This window comes from Eubalaena glacialis, chromosome 5 (genome assembly GCF_028564815.1).
Source record: "Eubalaena glacialis isolate mEubGla1 chromosome 5, mEubGla1.1.hap2.+ XY, whole genome shotgun sequence".
NCBI lineage: Eukaryota > Metazoa > Chordata > Mammalia > Artiodactyla > Balaenidae > Eubalaena > Eubalaena glacialis.
The window spans coordinates 81,868,025-81,894,487 of NC_083720.1; the positions used below are offsets into that span (position 1 = coordinate 81,868,025).

The 26,463-nt window shown below is 33.9% G+C and overlaps 1 pseudogene; it reads left to right on the forward strand.

The window, feature by feature from the left end:
- The first annotated feature begins 24,305 nt into the window (after positions 1-24,305).
- Positions 24,306-24,459, forward strand: LOC133092808 (small nucleolar RNA SNORA70; annotated as a pseudogene).
- The last annotated feature ends 2,004 nt before the right edge of the window (positions 24,460-26,463 follow it).

The window sequence follows — 26,463 nt, forward strand, 5'->3', positions numbered from 1 at the left end:
AAAGCATACAGATAATCAAAAAATCAGAGAACAAACAAACAAAATGGCCAACATAATCTCTAACATATCTAAATACATCATTTAATTATGTTAAATGAACTAAATGCACCATTTAAAACACAAAGATTGGCAGAGTGGATTAAAAAATATGACCCAACCATATGCTGTCTGTAAAAAACTCACTTCAAATGTAATGATATTATCAGCATATTGAAAATAAAAAAAAGGAAAAGATATATTACAAAACAATCAAAATAAAGCAAGAATGGCCATACGATCATAAACAGTAGACTTCAAAGAAAAGAAAATTACCAGAGAGAGAGGAATAGTATATAAACACAAAAGTGTGAATCCACAGGAAAGGTATAGCAATCTTACATGTGTATTCACCAAATAGCAACACTGAAAAATATTTAAAGCAAAGATTAATCTACAACAAACCTTTAACAACCTTTTCTAAACAAGTGATAATCAAAGGGAGAGGAAAATATCAAGGAAATAGAACTCAAAACATTATCAATCAACATAACTGACATTTATAGAACACTCCAATTAACAAGAGCAAAATACACATACTTTCCAGTGTCTATGAAAAATACACCAAGAGGGACAATATCATGGGTCATAAAATAAACCTCAACAAATTTAACAGAAATCAAACAGAAGATGCTTTCAGACCACATTGGAATCAAAATAGAAATCAACAACATTACATCTAACAGGAAAATCTCCAAACACTTTGAAATTAAATATCACATATGGATTATTTACAATCCAGCACGCATGGACTACAAATAATCCATTGGTCAAAGAGAAAGTATCAAGAGAAATTTTAAAAATACATGGAACTGGGGCTTCCCTGGTGGCACAGTGGTTGAGAATCTGCCTGCCAATGCAGGGGGCACGGGTTCGAGCCCTGGTCTGGGAAGATCCCACATGCCGCGGAGCAACTAGGCCCGTGAGCCACAACTACTGAGCCTGCGCGTCTGGAGCCTCTGTCCCGCAATAAGAGAGGCCACGACAGTGAAAGGCCCGCGCACTGCGATGAAGAGTGGCTCCTGCTTGCCGCAACTAGAGAAAGCCCTTGCACAGAAACGAAGACCCAACACAGCCAAAAATAAAATAAATAAATAAATAAATTTATATATAAAAAAAATACATGGAACTGAATTAAAATGAAAATATAACAAATCAAAATTTGTGAGGTACAATTTAGCAGTACTGAGAGAGAAATTTATAATACTAAACACATACATTAGAAAATAGGAAAAATCTGAAGTCACTAATCTAAGGTACTTCCTCAAGAAATTAGCAGAAGACAAGAAAAACTAGTCCAAAACAAGCAGAAGGAAGAAAATAAGAACATTACACTTTATGGTGAATAAATGAATTTTCCCCCTTAAAATCAGAAAGAAGGCAAGGATGTTCATTATCACTACTCTTACTCAACATAGAGCTGGAAGTTCTAGCCAATGTAATAAATCAAGATAAGAAAATAAAAGGCATAGAGATTGGAAAGGAAGGACTAAAACTGACCCGACTTGCATAAGATATGTTGGCTCTTTAGGACATTTCAAAGAGTACACACACACACACACACACACACACACACAAATTTCGTATAACTAAGTAAGTTCATCAAGGAAACAGCGTAGAAGATACACATACAAAAATGTATTGTAGGGACTACCCTGGTGGTCGAGTGGTAAAGAATCCACCTTACAATGCAGGGGACGCGGGTTCCATCCCTGACCAGGGAACTAAGATGCCACATGCCACAGGGCAACTAAGCCGGTGTGACACAACTACTGAGCTCATGTGCCTCAACTAGAGAGCCTGTGTGCCGCAAACTACCGAGCCCATGCGCCCTGGAGCCTGCACTCCATAACTAGAGAAGGGAAAACCCTTGCACCACAACTAGAGAGAAGCTCGCATGCCACAATGAAAGACCCTGCATGCCGCAATGAAGATCCCATGTGCCACAACTAAGACCTGACACAGCCAAAAATAAATTAAATAAAGAATAAATAAATAAATCTTTTAAAAATGTATTGTAATTCTATTTACCAGCAATGAAGACGTAGACACTGAAATAGAAATATTGGCAATTTTTTAAAATGAAATATGTAGTATGAATCTAACAAAACATATGCTGCACTTTTATGCTTAAAAATACAAAGTGTTTATGAAATAATTAAAATATTGGATAAATGAAGAGACATACTGTATTCATAAATTGGCAGTTTCATCAAAGTAAAGATGATTAATTTGGGAAAAATTGATATAAAGATTTGTCACATTTCCTATCAAAAAAACAGAAAGATAGTTTTTAGATGTAGATAAGATCACTCTAAAATTTGTATAGAATGTCAAGGGAATTTAATTGCTAAAAGCAATTTTGAAAAAGAAGAATAACACAGTAGGAATCTATCCAATTTCAATTATATAGTCACAGTAATCAAGACTGGTAGTATTGGAAAAGAGATTTATGTATAGATAAATGCAACAGAATTCAGAGTCCAGAAATAGATCCACACCAATATATTCAACTGATTTTTGCCAATTCAGTGAGGAAAGATGGCCCTTTTAACAAATGCTGGAGTAATTGTATATCGATAGGTAAAATATAAAAATTGACCTAAGTATCACACCTCATATAAAAGTTAACTCAAAACACATTACAGCCTTAAATGTAATATAAAGCTAAAATCCTTTAAAAAATATATAAGAGTAACTCTTTTGGTTCTAGGGCTAGGCACGGAATTGTTACACTTGACATCAAAAGCAAAATCCTTGCAAGAAAAAAAGTTGATAAATCAGACTTCATCAAACCTGCTCTTTGAAAGACCTAAAGGGAATGAAAGGACAAGCTACAGACTTGCAGAAAATATTTGCAAAACACATGTTCAACAAAGGATTAGTATCTTGAATATGTAAAGAACTCAAAATTCAAAAGTAAAAAACCAAAAAGCAAAGATCCAATGACCCAATTAGAAAATGGTCAAAAGACATGAGCAGACATTTTACTGAAGAAAATATACAGACACCAAATAAGCACATAGAAAGATGTTAAACACTGTTAGCTTTTAGGGAGATGCAAATTGAAATTACAATGTGATAGTTTCAGAATAGCTAAAATAAAAATGCTGGTGAGGACACAAAGAAATGGATGTCATGATTATACAGACACTCTCAAAGCAGTTTGTCTGTGTCTAAAAAACAAAAAACAAGCAACAACAACAACAACAAAACCCCTAAATATACACATACCTATACAACTACATTTATCCAGAAAAATGAAAACTTCAGACTAGACAAAATTTATACATAATTGTTCATAGCAGTTTTACTCATAATGGCCAAAAACTGGAAACAACCCATGTATTCTTCAATGGATGAATGGTTCAACAAATTATGGTACAACTATGCTAGTTGTTAATAAGAGGAATAAATGATTCATAATTGCAACAACCTGGATGAATCTCCAGAGAATTTTGCTGAATGAAAAACAGACAATCCCAGAAGGTTACATAATATAAAACTTATGTAGCACCCTTGAAATGACAAAAATTACAGGAATAAAGAAGAAATTAGTGGTTTCTATGGGTTAAGGAGGGAGAAGCAGGTGTGGCCATAAAAGGGCAACACTAGGGATTTTTGTGATGATGGAAATGTGCTGCATCAATGTCAATATTCTGGTTAGAAATTATATACTATATAGTTTTGCGAGACATTACCTTTGGGGGAAAGTGGGTAAAGGGTATACACAATATCTCTGTATTATTTTTATAACTACATGTGGCTCTGCAATTTTCTCAAAAAGTATAATTATAAATAAAAGGTGTGTAAATATTTCTGAAAAGTAATATATTAGCAACTAAAAGTTTTAAGGTTTGTGGCCTGTATCCTATAATTTTATATTATTAGTCTCTAAGGATTTTTTCATATTATAAGCTCTTTTAAAATTATTTTTATTTTTATTCAAAAATGAACCAAAATGATTAATCTGAACTAGAAGATAAAGTGATTAATACTGGCACCAATACTTCTACAACAACAGAAAAATAAAACAGGTCCCTCATTATACTAGTCTGTTTTATATCATATAATTCTGATTCTTGGATTGAATCATTAGTTTGTTTTTGTTTTTAAATAGGATTGAATTATTGCTTTAACATTTTAGAAAAGATTCTATTTTAACTACTGTGGTGGTAGATTCAAAGAACAGGAATGTGATTTCTGAGTAGTCTAAACACTAGTTCAGGGTTCATTTTTCTAAACTCCAGTACAACACTGACTAATCATTTTGTGTTATAGATGATCTTATTTGCAAAGCAGAAATAGAGACACAGACATAGAGAACAAATGTATGGATACCAAGAGGGAAGGTAGGGGGAATTGAGAGATTGGGTTTGACATATATACACTATTGATACTATGTATAAAATAAATAAATAATGAGAACATACTGTATGGCACAAGGATCTCTACTTAATGCATTGTGGTGACCTAAATGGGAAGGAAATCCAAAAAGAGGGCATATATGTATATATATATAGCTGATTCATCTTACTGTACAGTAGAAGCTAACACAACATTGTAAAGCAACTATACTCCAATAAAAATCAATTTTTAAAATTCTAATATACAAAGATCATAATATTTATGGAAACTGAGGCTAAAAAGTCCAATAGACTTTCTCTACTTCTTTTGCAATAATAAGGATGATTGTGATAATTATAGCTTAACATTTCTGAGTACAACTAGGAGTACAACTAGACACTAAATTCTAGGTATTTTACTTGACATCAAAAATACTTCAAATACTATGATTATAATTATTAATGAATAATATTTCATATAAACATGATAGAACAAAAATTTAGGAATACATCCTAGCTAATGTTAGAAAAATCAGGAATTCATTATAATTTAACTAAGATTTTACTCAGTGAGCATTTAGAATTCATATATGACATTAAACTAATTATAAACAAATTAACAATTAGCCCAACCAAGTAAGTGCTCATTCAGGTTCAGAAATCCTTTGCCTATACTCAGAGTATATTCTTACAATTCACTTTAACTTCAAGTCACCACATTTAAAAAATTCCTTAAAGAGTGATGTCAACAAGATAGTCAAATAAGATGTCCCTAGTTCATATCCTCTGCTTAAGAATAATTTGGCATCTATCCATGGACAAATGTGCCTTTCTGGGAGCTGCGGGATCCAGGAAGAACTTTATGAAACCCTGGTGCAGTCCAAAAACAAAACAAGGAAAACCATTTTGAGAAGACAGGCTCACACATAGGCTGCTAACTCATCCACCCAGATCCTAACCATAGACCCAGAAACAGCTCCATACTCTTGAAAACTCAGTTACAGCTCCATTTGGCTTTGGTTCTGTCATAAGCACCATATGCTAAGGGACCTGGGAAGAGTCTTGCCAACCCACACATTGGGAAATAGGCATACAGACCTCAGTCCTAGCTGTGGACCCTGAAATGGCCCTTCAGCCAGTTCTAGCCCTTCTTAGCCATGGTTCAGAAACCTCTGGAGAACACTGATCTAGACTCTAACCCACAGATAAGAGAGTCTTTGTGGAAGTCCAGGAGTCAAGTGGAGAAGTTCCAGTACACCACTGTATCAAAGACAAAACAAAAAAAAAAACCAAACTTGGATGCTTTGAAGAGGGTAAGAGGAACTATTTGACTTAACCCACATCACCCTCTCCCAAGGCTACACAGCTCAGTGCCAGGAGAGCACCTCTTAGCCTTTGTATTCTCCCACAAGGGAAAGTGCCTGGCTTCCCTAGCTGTGTGGGCTGCTGCCCAAGAGACCAGTTTCTCTCTCACCCCATCAAGAGTACTGAGTATAACTGAGGGTTAGTGAGCAGCTAGGAAAACAGCAGTGAAGGCTCAAGAGGAACATATCAAAGGGACGAGGATCCTACAAATCTTGTCATAGACTCCATTGAAGGCCCACCCATGAGCTGCTGGGCCCATGGCACCCCCAGTGCTCCACAGGCCTTACCCACACAACACCCACTCCTTGGCCAGCTCCCTATGCATGTTCCCAACAGCATAATGAGCTTTTGTAGACTGCTAGTGAGCATGTGCAGAAAGCTGTCCTGAATCTGAGCGCCTGGGAGAAACCACAAACTTGAGCATACAGCACCACCCTAGGGAAAGCAAAAGGGACACTGTCAACAAATTGGGTCACCTAGAAGAACTGGATAAATTCCTAGAAACATAAACCCCATCAGGACTGACTCACAAAGAAATGGAAAATATGAACAGACCAATAATGATTAAGGAGATTAAATCAGTAATCAAAAACCTCCCAACAAAGAAAAGCCCTGGACCAAACAGCCTCACTGGTGAATTCTACAAAACATTTGAAGAATTAACATCAAGCCTTCTCAAACTCTTTCAAAAACTAGAAAAGGGGATAACACTTCTAAACTCACTTTACAAGGCCAGCATCACCCTGATACCAAAGCCAGATAAGGATACTATAAGGAAAGAAAACTATAGGCCAATATCCCTGATAAATATAGATGCAAAAATTCTCAACAAAATACTAGAAAATCAAATTCATAGCACATTAAAAGGGTCATACATTATGATCAAATGGGATTCACCCCTTGGACACATTAATGGTTCAACATATGCAAATCAATAAATATGACACACCACATTAATAAAATGAAAGATAAAAATCATATGATCATTTAATAGACACAGAAGGAAAGCTTATTTACAAAACAGAAGTAGAGTCACAGATGTAGAAGACAAATTATGGTTACCAGGGCATGATGGGGAGGGAGGAATAAACTGGGAGATTGGGATTGACATATACACACTGTTATATATAAAATAGATAACTAATAAGGACCTACTGTATAGCACAGGGAACTCTACTCAGTACTCTGTAATGACCTATCTGGGAAAAGAATCTAGAAAAAGTGCAGATATATGTATAACTGATTCACTTTGCTGTACACCTGAAACTAACACAACACTGTAAATCAACTATACTCCAATAAAATTTTTTTTAAAAAAGAAAAGGAATTTGACAAAATACAATATCCTTTCACAGTGAAGATGTTCAGCAAATTGGGTGTAGAAGGAACATAACTCAAGATAATAAAAGCCATATAGGACAAGCCCACAGTTAACATCATATTTGACAGTGAAAGGCTGAAAGTTTCCCGCTAAAATCAGAAACAAGGCAAGGGTAGGGTATTCACTCTCAATACTTCTACTCAATATATTACTGAATGTTCTAGCCTGTGCAATCAGGCAAGATAAAGAAATAAAAGGCATGCATGCAAATTAGAAAGAAAGAAGTAAAATTATCTCTGTTTTCAGATAATTTGATCTTATGTATACAAAAATTTAAAGGCTTCAAAAAAAAACTGTTAAAACTAATAAACAACTGCAGTAAAGTTATGGGATACAAAACCAATATACATAAACCAGTCTCATTTCAATACACTAACAAATGAAGTATCTGAAAAAGAAATAAAGAAGCAATTCCACTTACAATAGCATCAAAAAAAAAAAAAAAAAAAAACCTTAGGAATAAATTTAACCAAGGAGGTGAAATATCTGTATACTGGAAACAATGAGACTTTGATGAAAAGAATTGAAGAATGAACTTTTCCACAAAAAATGGAAAGATGTTCTGTGTTCACGGATCAGAATTATTAATATTGTTAAAATGCCCATACTACTCAAAGCCACCTATAGAGTCAGTGCAATCCCAATTACAATTCCAGCGGCATTTCCTACAGAAATAGAAAAAGTAATCCTAAAATTCATATGGAACCACAAAAGACCCTAAATAGCTGAAGTAGTCCTGAGAAGAAGAACAAAGTTGGAGGCGTCACACTTCCTGATTTCAAACTATATTACAAAGGTATAGTAATCAAAACAGTGTGGTACTGGCATAAAAACAGACACATAGCTGAATGGAACAGAATCAAGAGCCCAGAAGTAAGTCCTTATGTATACAGTCAACCAAGAACAAGGGAACCAAGAACACACAGTGGGAAAGAATAGTTTCTTCAATAAATGATGTTGGGAAAACAGGGTAATAACATTCTAAAGAATGAAATTGGATCTACCTCACACCACTCACAAAAATGAACTCAAAATGTATTAAAAACTTAAACATAAGACCTGAAACCATAAAACTCCTAGAAGCAAGCATAGGGTAAAAGTTCCCTGACTTTAGTCTTGGCAATGATGTTTCTTGGATATGACACCAAAAGCACAAGCAACAAAATCAAAAGTAAACAAGTGGGACAACATCAAACTAAAAAGCTCTACACGGCAAATAATAATAATAATAACCAACAACATGAAAAGGAAACCTACAGAATGGGAAAATTTTTCTTGCAAGACATCTATCTGATAAAGATTAATATCCAAAATATATAAGGAACTCATATAACTCAATAACAAAAAAAATCCAAATTAAAAATGGGCAGAGGATCTAAATAGACATTTTTCCAAAGGAGACACACAAATGGCCAATAGGTACATGGAAAGGTGCTCAACATCACTAATCATCAGGTAAATATAAATTAAAATCACAATTAGACATCACTTTACACCTGTTAGGTTAGAACAGCTATTACCAAAAAGACAAAAATTTGTGACCACCTAGAGGGGTGGGATAGGGAGGGTGGGAGGGAGATGCAAGAGGGAGGAGATATGGGGATATATGTATATGTATCGCTGATTCACTTTGTTATAAAGCAGAAACTCACACACCATTGTAAAGCGGTTATACTCCAATAAAGATGTTAAAAAATTTAAAAAAATTTAAAAAAACCCTCCCAAAATAAAAAAGACAATAATTAAATATTGCAAGGATGTGAAGAGAAGGAAACATTTGTGTACTGTTGGTGATAATCTAAATTAATACAGCCACTCTGCAAAACAATATGGAAGTTCCTCAAAAAAATTAAAAATAGAACTACCATACGATCCATCAATCCCACTTCTGGGTATATATCTAAAGGAAATGAAATCACTATCATGTAATGATATCTTTACCCCACATTCATGGCAGCATTATTCACCATATAAGATACGGAAACAACATAAGTATCTACCTACAGATGAATGGATAAAGAAGATTGGTATAAATATATACAATGGAATATTGTTCAGCCTGAGAAATTAGGAAACTCTTCCACTTATGACCATGTGGATGGACCTTTAGGGCATTATGCTTAGTGATATAAGTCAGACATGGAAAGAGAAATATTGTACAACCTCACTTATATGTAGAATCTAAAAAAGCTGAGCTCATGGAAACAGAAAAGAATGGTTGTTGACAGAGGCTGAGGTTTGGGAGAAATGGAGAGATGTTAATCAAAGGGTAAACTTCCAGTAATAAGATGAATAAGTTCTGGGGATCTAATGTACAGCGTGGTGACTATAGTTAACAATACTGTATTTTATACATAAAAGTTCCTAAGAGATTAGATTTTAAATATTCTCACTACACACACACACACACACACACACACACACACACACACACCCCATAATTATGTGAGGTGATGGAGATAATAACTAACTTTATTGTGGTAACTATTTCACAATATATACATGTATCAAATCACATATTGTACACCTTATACTTACACAATATTATATGTCAATTATATCTCAGTAATGCTGGGAAAAAATAAAAGACAAAAGATTCCCTTTTTATTACACTGAGAAAAAACAAAAATTCACATTTTTTGTCACAGAATAATTTTAACAAAGAGATAAAGAGGAAGATTTTAGCAACTTGAAGATTACAATCAAGTGCTGATGATTTTTCTTACAATAATAGCATAATTTTGAAGGATGGCAATACATATTTCATCACATATATTTATATTAAATCAAACAGTTTTTAAATATTTTTGTGTTCGCTGACCACCATATTGATAACATGATAACTGAATTGGGAAGAAATTGTGATTAACATTGTACTCCCCCTTTTTCAGAATGGGCCTTAACAGCAACCATTTGTTTAAAAAAAAATTAGGGCTTCCCTGGAGGCGCAGTGGTTGAGAATCTGCCTGCTAATGCAGGGGACACGGGTTCAAGCCCTGGTCTGGGAAGATCCCACATGCCGCGGAGCAACTAGGCCCGTGAGCCACAACTACTGAGCCTGCGCGTCTGGAGGTTGTGCTCCACAACAAGAGAGGCCGCGATAGTGAGAGGCCCGCGCACCGTGATGAAGAGTGGCCCCCGCTTGCTACAACTAGAGAAAGCCCTCGCACAGAAACGAAGACCCAACACAGCCAAAAATAAATAAATAAATAAATAAATAAATAAATAAATAAATAAATAAATAATAAAAATAAAGGAATTCCTTTAAAAAAAAATTAATGTGGGAGATACATGGGAAGATAATGGAAATTCTTGCTCAGAGAAATTAAATTATGATTAATTTACTATATATCATAGGATCCTAATTCCTTACAATCTAAATTTAAAATACATATTACACACAATGCTAAGACATATATGTATATTAATGACAAATTATAATATAGTACTTAGTATACTATAATTCTATGTATATAAATTCTATCTCCTCTGTACCAAACATGTAAATCATTTTATTGACAAGGGAAATTCCTTTTAGTTAGAGTAATTATATATATATGTATGTATACACATGGAAATAAAAGGTATAAAATTATTCATGTTTTCAGTAGATATCTGCAGTTAATATCAATTACTATAATTAACTAAGGCATTCATAAAGAAATAAAGTGAGCTAAAAATTAACTACATAGAAGCAGAATTGTTTAATCTAATTATGGAGAACAAAGAACCAATTTTGCCAATACAATATAACTAATCAGAGTAGGTGATACAACACACATAGGTATTATGTTGGACAAACTTTTTTGCCCTTCCCTTTCTGTATTATGTGAAGCTCAAAGAAAGAATACTGACTAAGCTTCAGAAATGAGACACTGAAAATAGGACAAGAATTCACAAAATAGAAACCACTGACCAAAGAGACTTTTTTTTTCATTTCATGTCTCTCTTTTATTTCTACATTTATTTCCATTTATTTTAAAGCATCTCTCCTTGTTGTTTTTTGTCCTTTTACTTGGCTCCCTGAATCATCAAGGAGGATTAATGTGACTTTGAACCACCATGGACTTCTTTTTCCTTTTCCTCAGCACACTTCCTACCTACCCAGGCCACAGATTCTTTGAAGTCGATGGGCAGCACACATCAGAGGTGATTAGTAGGGTTTAGAGCAAACAAGAATAGCTTCCTGACAAAGGCTCATACCTTTCCACAAATATCTCCAGCCTGGAGTGTCACAACTCTTTTCTAGAAAGCCAAGTTACCTACCTATTCAATTGAGCTTTTAGTCCCTGTGCCTTAGATCTAAGTAAAGCTGTTTGTTTGACTGCTTGGGACAAATCTCTCTTTGGGTCACATACTAAACCATGAACTTTTCCTCTCAGGATTTCTCCCATAGCATGAAACTATCTCTGTGTGTCACCCTTGAGAGAATACTGTAAAGGACCTGAAATATTATGACAGAGTAAAAGGGAAAATGCAGCTGCTAACAAGCACAAAAATGATGAGATGAATATATTTTGAGATGGTTGCTGAACCCTGACAGCTGACTGAAAGCTAATCAGGCAAAGCACCGCCCCCAATGCCAAAGAGAATTCTGGCCAAGGAGAGGAACACCCTCTTGTAATTACGGGAAACTGAGTAGCATGTTGTAATCGAAAAAGGACCGGCTACGTTCTGAACCTGCCTCTGCCGTTAACACCTGAATAGCCTTGGGCAAGACAACCTACCTCTTCGAGCCTATTTCTTAATGAAAATAGTCCAGAGAAGAAAATTTCTGTTTCCTTCCAGAATCCCATGATAAAAACATCGCAAAATGTACTAATCCAAATGTTTTCATCATTATCATTCGTGCTGGAGACTGGTTGGGTTTCAATGAACAAGAAGCAAAAGTAACCCACAAAGCACCATTAAAAATAAAGAGAAAACAGGATACAAGACAAAAATAAATCAAATGCTATTTTTTTCTGAAATGTCACTAACATGAAAATGAGAACTGGAAAGCTGAGTAGCTGTAGCTAACATAAGGTCATGTGCAAGAAGATACTGATTTGGGATGGAAATGTCTTCTTGTACCTCACATATCCTGTCATCTGTAGCTACTTCTTATTTTGAACTCAGTGAAGATATTAAAAGAAAAAAAAAAAACTTGCTGCCAACTTTTCATAATGTTTTTATAGTATTCTTTTTTGGGCAAAACAGACACATGATTCTTGATATCTTTCTTCTTATCAGCCTTTTTAACTATATTTCTAATTACTTATGATGAAAAACTTATGATTAATGAATTATGCAATATCTAACATACTTTTGGGTGGCCTAGAAGGCAAAAATAACATATTAAAAGCATAGAGCTGGAAATGTTGGAAAACCCAGTAAACATTTATTTTTCTAGTATATGAATAAAAAGAAACCTCAGCAGACACATGATTTTCATAGACACAAGCCAGAAATGAAGTAGTGGAAAGAAAACCTGCTTTCAACAGAAGCTAAGTGGTAAGAGAAAATTAAGTTTATTTTGATTATGAATAAACTAATTTATTCAGTGCAAGACAAATTCCAGGGATATTTTATTTCATAAACAACATTAATCTAAGCAAAATTCATAAATGAGCCAAGTATCTAAAAATATAGAAAAATTTGTTTAATTTGGGGGTATAAAAGTAGACAAGGAAGAAAAATCCATCAACTCTGAAACATGGGAAATCTTTCCATAACCAAATTAACATAGCAGTTTTAAGAAATACCAATGTTTTGATAATGAGCATGACATGAAGAATAGGTCTCAAATGAAAAATGACTTTCTGTGGCAAATTTTTTTCCAGTAAAATAATTGGTTTCTGAGTCAATCCTTTTCTAAACAGTAATTAATGAGAACTACTGACAGTGGAGATAGGAGACAATGATACTCCTGGGTTAACTATGGGGAAAATTAGTTCAATGTCTCTGCTTATGGGCTAAATTGTTACTTAAAGGGAAAATAATGGAAAGAAAAGAAAGTGTATATCTTTCTCAGGATGATATCATCATTATATTGGCCTATCTAAATGGAAAGTAGATCCAGGATATAAGCACATTTCATTTCTATATTATTAATTGAATGAGTTATACAATGAAAGAAAGATTAATTCAGTATCAGAGTAGATTGCTGATTTCAAGTAAGTGTTAGTTGCAAAGGCAAATCAGAATTACCTCCAAAATTTATTTCTAAAATTTTTTCATATACTTTTTCCACTGTTATATATTGAGAGATATGTTTGGAGATCCTGAAAAATCTGTTCTTTCTAATTTAAGTGACTCATCTGTTTCACTAAATTACTAATATACACTATATTCATAAAGCACTAAGATAAATTTGGAGTTTCAAGGAGAAAGATCTTTCAACATACTTTAGGTCTATTATCTTTGAAAATATAAATGCTTAAAAATATGAAAGGAAAATATAAAGTACACTTAAAATTTATTGATTTATTAAATTCCTGCCTTCTGTGAATCAAAGGTAACTAGAAAGAACCTGAATGAATAACAAATGGCTAATATTAAATTGTTGAGTGCTTTGCTCACAAGTCAACCAACAGACCTCTGTGATTAGAACTTTTTACATTTCAGTCAGAAAAATGGTAGAAGCTATAAATAAGCTCTTAATATCTTTAGGCCACAGTATAATTACACCATTTCTTTTCCATTCACAAGTTATGTAGTGGCAATTTCCTAGGTATCTTTTTAAATGTGTCCTCAAATTTTATCCCCATTTTGTAAGTGAGGAAACTAATATACAAATAAGTTTACTGAAAAGAAAGATACTAATTACCATACTAATTATAAATTAGTATCCTCTTCTAGATCTATAACATCTTATAGTACTTTATCTTGAGGGTTTAAACAATCTTCTATTTCAATAGGAAGCCAATTGCATCATTAAGAAATTTGGATAGAATCAGGAAATTTACTAATATAGATAGTTCAAACAGGAGACTTTGAGATTAAAATTAGAAAAAACGTTTTTCATTAAAAAAAATCCATCATGGTTAAGCTTTTTTTAACTTATGAAGAGGGAAGAAATCAGTGACAGGCAGACAGAAGGAAGAAAGAGAGGAAGGGAGAGAGAGAGAAGGAGGGAAGGAGGCAGGCAGGAAAGGGCATGATGGGAGAAGGTACCTTTCAGCACCTTGAAAAGTACAGTAGTACAGTACAACAGCTGGCATACAGGGGCTGGCATCAAGTGAACAGGCAAGAAGAGTTACTGACTGGAGGAGGGAGAGGAGGTGGGAGATCGTAGAGCTGAAGGATTATCAACAATAAGAGATGCAGGGCAAACTACAATTTCATTCACATCTGACATTGATGGCACAGGTTCTGGTTCCTTGCTGGATTCAATTCTATCTACCCTCTTAAAAAAATGACATCCCTGGGTAGTAGCTCATTTCTTCTCATCATAGATGACACGGTGGCAATGGATTGCATTCTGAATGGCTGCTACAACCTTCATGTACCATTCTACGTTTGGGTCCTGTGCCTCAAAAACTAACAGTGCCTCCACAATAAAGAAAAATCCCCTTGCTATTGCCTGCGTTGTGAATCTCTTCGGTTCCTCACTCACTTCTTCTTCCTCTTGCCTCTCTTTATCCTTTCTCTGGGCCTCCAATTCCATCAGGTTTTCATTAGTAAGCTCCTCGTGTCGCACAGCAAGGAGTTCAGTGAAGTCGTCCTCTTGCAGATCTAACTCCAGCTTCTTGCTGAGGGTCACTAAGCTGCTGAAGACCTCTTTGGACTTCTCATCCACTTTCTCAGATCCACAAAAATTGTGAACAAACTGTGGGCAAAGGTTCTTCCAAACCCCATTCATGGGGACGGCCATAACCACAGGCCAAGCAAAGGCGATTTTTTTTTATGGCCTTGTAGATGTTATAGTCCTTCCAAAATTGTCACAAGGTTGTTCCTGATTCATCAGTCATCTTTACTGCCTGATGAAAAGTGTGATGTAAATAATATTTCTTGAAAGTAGCTATAACTCCCTGGTCTATAGGTTGGATGAACAGTACATGTTCACATCTTTGAAAGTTCGCAACTTGAAGGTTCGTATGTAGGGGACTTACTGTACACTAATATTAGAAAGTGTTTCCAAATGATGGGCACTCTGAAGCCCAACAAAGAGCTTCTTTGTTATGGAAGATGCTAAAGATCTTCAAGATTATCACTGAACGTTAAACAAACAGACATGCAAAGCCATCATGTAGGTGCTCTCTGGCATGGAGAGATGTCTTTCCTAATTCCTACAAAGGCATTCACAGACTAGCAGCTGTTCGGTGTATGTGACAAATCCTTGAGTTACTTGATAGACCCATCAAGGTGGACTAAGGGTGGGGAGAGAGAGTCATCTATAGAATAGCAGTTTCGTGACTCAGCCTGGAATAATCAACAACAAAAGTGCTGACAGAATGTCAGCCCAATACTCTGTCCCTTTTGCTGTGCAAAACCCTCTGAGACCCCGAATAACAAAGTTTTCTCCCATGAGAAAGTAAAAATTGTTTCCTTAATAATATAGAGTAGTATGATCCAATGAGATTTACGTTCCACAAAAACAAATCAATATTCTGCCATGTTCTGTGGAGAGTGTTTCTTCCTAAGCTTTTCCAAAGGTGTGGTCCTGGTGTGTATCTGGATTGCTTCTCCAAGACAGGATAATCCTCTTTACATAGCTTTGAGGGAGTATCCCTCAGCACAGGAGAAAAAAAAAAAAAGAGATCCTCTCAGTATCTGCACTGTCTTTCATTTTATTTATGCATCTAGCTGTAATGTAAAGTTGGATCATGAAATATTCCATATTTTAATACAGATGAGAGAAAAACAAATGTCTTTGTGTGACTGGTAGCCAAACATCCTGATATAAAAGCTTTTATATTAGCTACGATTTGATAAGAAAAGAAGAAGCACTCCGTGATATATAAAAAGGAATATTTCACCAGAATTAGACCTTACGCATTTGTGGGAGCTAGTTCAGTAGTCTAGTTATGGCTCTGCATCTAGTTTTAGGACTGAATTCAGGTCTATAGGGGTTGAAGAGGAAAGATGCATAGCAGGGGAAGAACAAGGACTAACTGGAAGCCATCTGTCTCTTACCACCTCCAACCTTTATGATAAGGGCCACCTGCAGGATAGCCTGCAGCTCTTCACTGTGGATCTGCACACCCCTGGCCCAGGATTCAAAGCTGAAGGAGAAGATCCAGTGGGAGCAGAACAGACTGCAAGTAGGACTGCTGTTCCCAAACAACTATTGAGCCCACATATGAGTGAGGATATGTGGAAGCAGCAATAGCACCTGGCCCTGCACCAAACTTCAGAGCATAAAAAATAGGGCCACTTCTCCTTCCACACAAACTTCTCTTATGGCCAATCTAACTTGACACCATGCAGTGAAGAAAATCTGTGAAACATGGCTCTAGCTTAGCTAAATTGACACAGTGAAAAGAAGCAACATAGGTTTTACTGCAGAAAGTAAATCGAGAAAACTAACATAAATCTTGTTATATAAATTAACTGGGAAGACATACAATAGGCTTCCAAAGAATGTCCACAGGCTGCCTCAGGTTGTGGAGACTTCCTAGGCTAAGCCATCCGCTCAATTCAGAAGAGGTCATCTGACACCCACAGTTGGAAATAAGCCAGAAGAAGAAAAAACTCTTAGTAAAAATTGTATGTGATGAAACAGTCCCTTTACCCTTTCATAAATAGATAGAGGATATAGACACAGAGATAGAGATACAAAAAATTTTTAATAATCTATTCTTTTTTATAGTTGAAGATATATCAGTACCATCAGCCATGGTAGTTCAGAGCCTCTGAGTTGAAATTAATAGTAGGCATGCTTGAGCTGGAGTCCTGAGAGCCCAACCAACCTTCAACTCTCCTTAATAAAGCTTCCCTTCTCGTTGATCCAAGCTCTCTATTTTCTTCACATTTAAGAGCTTGTATTCCTTTTACACCTTTAATTTAGGAAAAACCAAGGGAAAGTCTTATACAATGATGAGACTAATCAATCCATTTGAATGTCAAGGATACACATATTTTTAATTCGGAAAGACCAGTTTGAAATTTGTCAATATTAATCCCATGCAGTTGTAAGTATATATGTTTATTAATTTTCTATTTTCTTGCTTTCAGTTCAGAGGATCAAGTACGTGCTAGATTGTGAAACATCTCATTTTAACTCAATATTTATAGTAGATGTGAGTTGCCATAAGAATACTGATTTAGATTTCTATGTGTTGAGGGCCATATCAAGTGCTTGTTTGAATAACAAGCAATAAACTATTTGGCTATTAATCAAGAGTAGAGATGGATAAATAACTTTGCAATATTATAAATCCTTCATTTATCTCTAAGTGTTATGCTTTATTCAAAACAGATCCTTAGGAATTTAGCACAGGATGTCCTCCAGGTCCTCCAGGAGATTCAACATGATGTCATAATTTATACTTTAACATGTTACTCCTAGGGCATCCATCCACTTAGTGATTACAGGAGTGACTTAGAGCAGGAAAGGGCAGCTACTGAGGTTTAAAAAAAAACAAAAAATGAGGGATAGTGAATACCAAGATATGGAAAGAAATTAAGTAAGGAATGAAAAAAACTGAAAAGAGATACAAGGAGGAAAAAATTAGTAATCATTTGGTGACTACTCATCGAAGAACAGTGTTAAATTGTTTCCTCTCTGTTTCTGTCTCTCTCCCTCTTTCTCTCATATACATGCACAGGCACATGAACAACATTTAAAACAAAAGCTATTGAGCACTGTGATAAGCTCTATAAACACAGCCAAGAATAAGACACAGACAACATTCAGTATAATTGAGGAAGCTTGTATAGCCATTTGCCTCCATCCCACCAGAATCATAGTTTCCACTCAATGTTTAACAATTAATTATCTATTGTCATAGCTAAACTTGTATATCTTCTCTTTGAAACTTTTTCTAACACTACTGAATTAGTCATCCCCATTTTGTGTGGTCTAAGTTATTATTTGTGATAATTCTAACTGATCTTCGTGATAATTAGTACTAATAACTGTAACAGATACTCTATTAATAAAAGATATTATAATAGGCTCAATAGTTTGGGACAGTTGAGTCTGAGACTCTAAAAGAATGTATGAACAGTTGTAGCTTGAGATTGAGTTGTGTAGACAGTTGGAGCTTGAGCCACAACTATGGGCCACTAGCTCAGAAGAAAAATATTGTTTAATTTTCATAGTAAATCTTCAAAACAAATGTCTTTTCACCTTGTTTATAGATAAGACACTTGGATCCTACAGAGATTAATTATCTTCAACAAAAATTCTTCGACATAATGAGAAGTATGATTGAGCCCAAGTGTTTATAATGCTAATACCCATTTCTCACTGAATTGCAACCATCTATATAACTACTGTGTTCTCTGTTTCTTGTACCTGGCAGATGTGGGTTCATATAACACTCATATTAACACTGGCTCATATAAATACTCAATAAATACTCCTTATTAATACTTATCTGAAGTTGATATGCACTAGTGTGGTGATTCACTTGTCTTTGGTTCTTGCCTGCCCTGATTATTTAGTTCAACCACCTTACCAGTTGTGGCAAAATTTGAATTCACTCTGGCTGCACAATTTCCTTACCCTATATTGATATTGTACTGAAAAATAAAAATAAATATCAGTAACAGCACAGGGTTCTCTTACTGTGCTAATAAAAGTCAGACAAGTTTTCATTAATAAATGGAGATAAATTATGGATAAGTTAACGTATATTTATTGGATATTTTCTTAATTATTTGTTGATAGGTTTTATGACTTTAATAGACTCAAAGTTTTGTTATATCTATGGGTCAATAAACATTCATATATATATTAAATACAATGTTCATATACGCCTGTTAGTTAAAGTAAGTGTGTCCAACCTACTAAGCAGCAGAAGTGAGTTTTTTGTTTAATTGGAGTTTTAAGAATCCTATAGGAGGAGATACGGATATTAACTGAGTGCAGTCAGAGGGGAAAGTCTACTGTTCATAGTGTTCCCTGACTTGTCAAAAAAAAGAAAAGAAAGGAAAAGGGAAGGGAAAGGAAGGGAAGGGAAGGGAAGGAAAAGGCAGGAATTTCTGACCTGATTAGTCTTTACAGAGAAAGAATGAGTGGAGGAGAGAATACTACAGAGTAGATGCAACTAATATTTATACCCATTAGGTTAAATTTGAGGTTTGGCAATATCTTAGTCTATTGACAGTAACCCTATTGTACAGCTCTTCCCAAATTTCCTTGATCACATTAATAGCCAGGTACACAAACTTGCAGAACCATTTGAAGTCTCCAGTAAAGGAGTTTAGGAACATGCATTTTAACAAATTCACATTTGAGGAACAACAGGCAAACTGGACTTTGGAATAGAAAAATATAATTTAGATTCTGAGCTCTCCTGTTAATTATCTATTTGACTTCATATGTATCTTTTTTAAATTAACCTTAGCAGAATTTTTATGGTGTCCATTATGTTTAGAAGGACTTCTTACTTGGTACTACAGTTGAGTATCTTACTTTATAAAGTAATAGGTTCAAAAGAGATGTGTTCTAATGTCTTTTCCAGCTTCAAAATGTTGATACCATAAAACAGCTCCATTTGTTTTTTTGCTTGTTTATTTGTCTGTGTCATTTTCAAGAGATTTGTGGGAGCATAGCTTAATTGGAAAATGTTGAGATGAAAGGGATAAATTAGCAGAAGTTTAAGCATATTGAGATTATCTCAATAGCTTTCTGATACACACAATTTCAGACACTCTATTAACCTAATCAAAGGAGATACAGTTATGATTACATGAGTCACTCAGTGTGAGAATTTTTTTTTAACAGAATGGTATAACAGTATCAATGAGATTAAAATATATGTATTTGACTTTGCCAAATCACTTGTGTGGCAATCTGGATTAACTATTTGTAGTAAACAACTATTTGATATGGTAAATTCATACTAATCTTATAAAAATATATAGCTAAAATTTGAATCTCAGAAAATATTTTCATTGCCTCCAATATATAATTTTATTAATCTTAATATACTCTCTGAAAGTGTACTAAACATATTCTCAATGTAAATTAGTTGCTGAAGTATATTCATATTAAAAATAATCACTAATTCAGTCAAGAAAAAACTTGTATATCAACATTATGGGGGGAATTTTAAATTTATAGAAATGATGAAAATGAGGATATTACACTCTAATTTTATTAGTCATAGAAGATCCAGTGGTTAACACAATAATCAAATTTGTGATATTACTGTGCTAGAACTCTGAAATGATAATACTTTGGAGGACTGTTGGGTTGAGTAAATTATTTAAGAACTATAAAATATTATGCAACAAAGATGAAATAATCCTATATAATATAGCAATGATAACACCAAGATAGTTATCTATTGTTCAAGAAAGTAAATATTTTCAGTTTTGGCCCATAAAAATAGTACTGTACGTTTATATATATATATCTATCTATCTATGGTTCTGTACATTTATATATATACACATATATTTGTACAAAATATACATATATATGTATATTTATAAAAAGTGAATTAATTTCTATAGTCTAACATCTCAAATTTTCATACAATGAAATTAAAGATTATGCATATTTTAAAATGTTAGTACATATTATATTTTTCCAAATATGGCATGGTAATAAAAAAGTGCTCAGCAACATATGAGAGTGCCAACATTCCCGTTAGCAATGGAAGGCATTCCCTTTGTCAGTCTGATGTTATTTACATTTGTATTTTCTTTACTGATGCTAAAGATGAGCACATTTTAACTTTTGTGGTGAATTTTTTATTCATATTCTTTTCAGATTTTTCTCCAGACCTTATTTCTCTTATTTATCTCTTTTAAAAATCAGAATTATTAGAAAATTTACTTCATAAATGTTGAAAATATTTTTAATAGCCCATCATTTGCATTTTCACTCTGTACGTTTTGCCATTTAAAAAAATTTTCATATTGCTAAATATGTGTATCTTTCCCTTATGAGTTTTCTTTTTTCTTGGGGATATACATTTCATGTTTTCTCAAGTATTTTCCTAATTTTCATTGTCATTTAATATTTTTTTTGCATCTAAATCTCTGACATGTTGGGAATTATCTATTTATAGGAGTGAAGTGAAAAATTAAAAAATGTGTTTTTTGCTTTCAGATGGATAATCAATTAAGATGAGATCATTTATAAATAAACCTCCTTTCCTCACTGAATTGAAATGTAAACATTTTTATATTAAACTTTATGGACTGTGTATTCTGTTACACTGATCTAATTCACTATTCCTGTGATAATATCATGTTATAATTACAATGGTTTTATAGAAAAATTCAATAGCTTGTAAACTGTGTTCTCCATAATTCTTTTTTTTTCTTTTATTTTCTTGTTTAATGGAACTGTAGACTTCCTTATTAGAATCTAGAAAACTATCCTCATGTATTGTCAATGGAATTTCATTATACTTACATATTATTTTTGGAGAATTGTTTCTTTCTTGAAATTAAATCTTCTCATTAAGAACACAGTATAACTCTCCAATTTTTCTTACAGTTTCAATGTCCTTAAAAATTGGTGTTTCCCTCATATAAATCCTATATATTCCTTATTACATTTATTCCTCAGGTTCTTATATCTTTGATCACTATTTTGAATATATATTTATGCATGTGTATTTATTTCTATCTGTATATAGCTCTTGCTTGAGTTAGAGAAAAACTATTTTTTGTGTTTATCTTTTTATCCAACTATCTTAAAAATTCTCACTTATTTCACTAACTGGAGACTCAAGTTTATAATCCTATCATTTAAAAAAATATACAATCTTGGCATTTCTTTCCAAAATATGTATCAATTTTCCCTGATCATGAATTATATAGTGAGGAAAAGCATTCCTCTTTTATTCCTGAATTTAAGGGAAAAGACTTCAATATTTCATCATGTCATCTAATGTTTTCTACTGTGCTTTGAAAATTAACTCTATCCTGTTTAACTAGTTTCTATTTCTATCTTACTTAGAATTTTACTATGACTGATATTTTTTATCACTTGGCTTTCTAGAATCTATTATTAAATTATTTGTTTTCCTTCTTTATTTTTTTCCTTTGCAATGAATTTTCTAGATTAAAAGCTGACTGATCATATTATGTTGTTTTTATGAATTGCTGGATCCATATAAAATTCTGCATGTTCTATTTGTATTTACAAGTGACTATAAATTTGGATTATCTTTATTTGTTAGAATATTAAGTTTATACTAAGTTACAATTGTTTTTATAATCTAAAGAATAAAGAAATTACCTTTTGTTTAGAAACATAAACAAAACAATAGAAAACATTGGCGTTCCATATCTTTCTTTTAAAGATGGAGTTTTAATTGCCTTTCTGATTTCTTCATTAGTATTTGCCTGTTCAATTTTTTTAACTTCTCCTGTGTAAAATTGTTACTTTATATTATGCTGGAAAATAATCAATTTTCTCAAGATTTTCTCAAGTATTGTGATTGCATTGCATGTCACATTCTCTTATAATTTTAGTTTTTTCATTGTTAGATTTGTTTCTCTTTTTCTATTTATGAGTTTAAGTTAACATGCTTTAGGCAACAAGTAAAACAAATCTGGATAATCAAACGACCTCTGTAAACAAGAGATGTCACATTAATTAAAATTTTAACACTGTTTATTAATAACTATGCACCTAGTTGTGAAAAAAGACTTATGGATATAATGTGATAAAAACATTTTAATGGAAGATACAAAGGAAAAAGATAAGTTGAAAAATTAAAAAGGTGTAAAGGTGTCAAAGCTTCATAGTTGTGCATAGACCTCTGTGTCCTCAGTCAGGGTTTTACTATTAGTCATCATTTTCTTTTTTGGATCTCTTGGGGCCAAGCCAAGCAGTTTTCTCTGTGGTTGGCTCTCCTGGTTGGCAAAAACAAGAGTCTCTATAAAGGTACTTTTGGTCTTATCAAACCATGGACTTAATAATCTAACTGCCATACAATGCATTAAACCTCATTGTATTGCTTTACAAAAATAAGAGAAAGAAAGACAAGGAAAGGAAAGGAGAAGAGAGGGAAGAGGAGGAGAGAGAATTCTGGAGATAGGACAGTCACAGGTCTCATTAAATCAGCAGCTTAACAACATTATTGAGACCCAACTATCTTCAATATTTCCCCTCATCCATCTTTAGGATGTTGCTTTTCCTTTGAAAGCAGTGGTTTTCAAACTTTAACCTGTGTCAGAATCACCTGGAGAGCTTGTTACAGCACAGGGTTTCTACTTTAGTAGCTCTGGGCTGGAGTGGGTCAAGATTTTGTTTTTCTATCTTGTTTCCAGGTAACGTTGATGTTGCTGGGTGCACCATAATTTAAGAAATAATCTTACTGACTCCCCTCATGGCCCCCTAAATGAGTGGAAACTTTTCAGTAATTTAATACAGATTTCAGCATTCTTAGACAGAAAATAAAATATCCCTATCTAGTATCTCATTTTAGAAACTTTTTTTTCATAAGCCAGCAAGTTGCCTTTCCCTCTCTTTTTATTTTTGAGAATTTTGCTATATGTCCATAACTAAAGCAAGGTCTCTGTAGGATGATTTAGTTTATCCGTATTTGTTTAGATCCATCAAAATTGACAATCTAGGTTCTCCTGAAGACCTTGATCACCTGCAGGACAGTAAAAAATAATTTGTTTTATAAGCAACAAAATGGGCAGAATGATTATGAATAGGAAATTAACACAGCCTTAAACAATAACAGAAATTGCTGTAAATTTTGTCTCTCTTTTTTACATAAATTAAGCTACGAAAGATTTATTGTTCTTTTTTTAAAAAAAGAATTTATTTTATTGTTCAGTTCTATTATTTTCCCTTTTGTCATATTTCATTAGTAATAATTTAATTTCCCAATTCTGTGGTTTATTTTTTAGTGTCAATTTATTAAATATTTATTTAATCTGCTTTTTATAATAAATATGTTTGCAGTAATAATTATTTGTCTAAATACATTCTTGCTTGATTCCCATAGGTTTACTGAATTGCTCTGCTTTTCATTATTTTCTGGTTTATTTGCAATCATTTTCTTTTGCAATTACTTACTAGAGAGTATTTAATATTATCTAGTATCCTGTGGTTATTTTGGAGAATGTTTCTTAATTTTTAAAAGTATAAATCTCTCCCCATGGGGGCCCAGTGTGCAATGGCTGCAAACAGCAGCCTCCTCGGTAGTGTATGCGGCCTGTTACCTGCATGGGTTGCCCCAAGGGACCTTAGAGACAGCCCTTTCCAGTGGACATTCATGGCTGGCATGCTGTTCCCAATCTAGGCTCCAGACAGGTATGCCCGGTGCCTTTGGAAAGCCCCAGGACACAGTGGCCAGGGTCCACAGTGGCCAAGTCATAATGTCCATCAGCACCAAGCTGCAGAACAAGGAGCATGTGATTGAGGCCCTCTGCAGGGCCAAGTTCAAGTTCCCTGGCCGTCAGAAGATCCACATCTCCAGGAAGTGGGGATTTACTAAGTTTAATGCAGATGAATTTGAAAACATGATGGCAGAAAAGCAGTTCATCTTGGAAGGCTGTGGGGTCAACTACATCTTTAATTGTGGCCCTCTGGACAAATGGCGGGCCCTGCACTCATGAGAGCCTTGGTACTGTCCCCTCCTTACTCGTGCCCACCAATAAATCCTACTTTCCTGTGGAAAAAAAAAAGTATATACCTCCTTTGATCATGTTTCTATTCTTAATAAGTTTCATCAAATTATAACATAAAGTAGCTACCCTTTTGGAACTAAATAAGAGTATCTTTGTAATAAAGTATATGATAGGTTTTTGTAAGGGAAGTACGGATAAAAGAAAAATGTGCATTATCTATAGAGATGAAAATTGCACACATGTAACATTTGTACACACAAACATTTAAGCTTTTGATGATGCATTATTTAAATCTTTTATGTTATTGCTATATATTTGGTTTTCTGTATAACTGGCTTCTTACATTCTCAAAAGGGTATATTAAATCATCCACTAAACTTGTGCTTTTGTTAAGTTGCCCTGCATTTCAAATTAGTTTTTATTTATTTGGCTTTTTGTCATTTGTTTATAAGTGTCTGGTATCTTCGTGGATTTTAAATTTAGTAAGTACATGTTCCTCTTTCTCCTATAGAATGCTTTTGACCCTTAGCTCCAATTTGATATTTATTTGCTATGTATGATTTTTTTCATTTTCACTTGCTTGGCATATATTTGTTTAAGCCTTAGTTTTCATTTTTAGGCTAGTTTGTTATGAATGATATCTACCTTATTGACTTTTTTTAATATACAGTCGGCCCTCCACATCGACATCAGATCGAATTCACGGATGTGGAACTAGGAAAGACCAAGCACCGCCTGTACTACTCCGTTTTATATAAGGAACTTAATTGAGCATCCACGGATTTTGGTATCACCAAGGGAGGGGGTGTGTCCTGGAACCAACAGCCCGAGGATTATAAAGGGCAACTGTACGAATCTTATGGGCTGACACCCAATCTGACAACATCTGTATTTTGATAAAGGAGTCAGCCAATCCACATGTAGTGTAATAACTGACATTTGATTGTATTCCTGTCATTGGTAACTACTATCTGATTATGTTTCTGCTCATTTATCTTTTACCTTTCCTAGTTCTTAAATTCAGTTCTGCTTTTCAATTTTGCCTGATCCTTCCCTTTCTTATCAATAATAAGTAGAGCCATATTTCTTTAGTCTTTCAAATTATGCTCTCACCCAGATGATTTATTCACCAACAGCTTTTCCATCAGAGTGAAACATTTTGAATACTTTCGCTTTGCTACTTCATTCTTCTACAACATGAAAGCTTAATTTAGAATTATTTTACTTGCCTGATTTTATCTCTGATTATATTGCCAAAATATAAAATGCCTTAGTTCTGGGTTATTATATATTTTTCCTTACACACTTTATCTTCTGCCTCAATAATCATTATTTAATTACTTATTTTTACCTATAGTTATGATATTACCATCCGAATTTAAGCATAGATAGTGTAAGGTTTTTCACCCGCCACGGTTTGCCTAATGTATCTTTAACATCTTTAAATATCTGTACTGATGCAATTGATATTTGGTTAGAGTACATATAGGAGTGAATATTTTCTGAGTTCTCACATGTCTAAATATGTCATACTTGATGTTGACAGTAAAGAGACATATTGGCTGGATAGAGGACTCTGGCTTTCTGTCATATTCTCTCAGTCTATAGATGTTCTTCCAATGTCCTTATCTT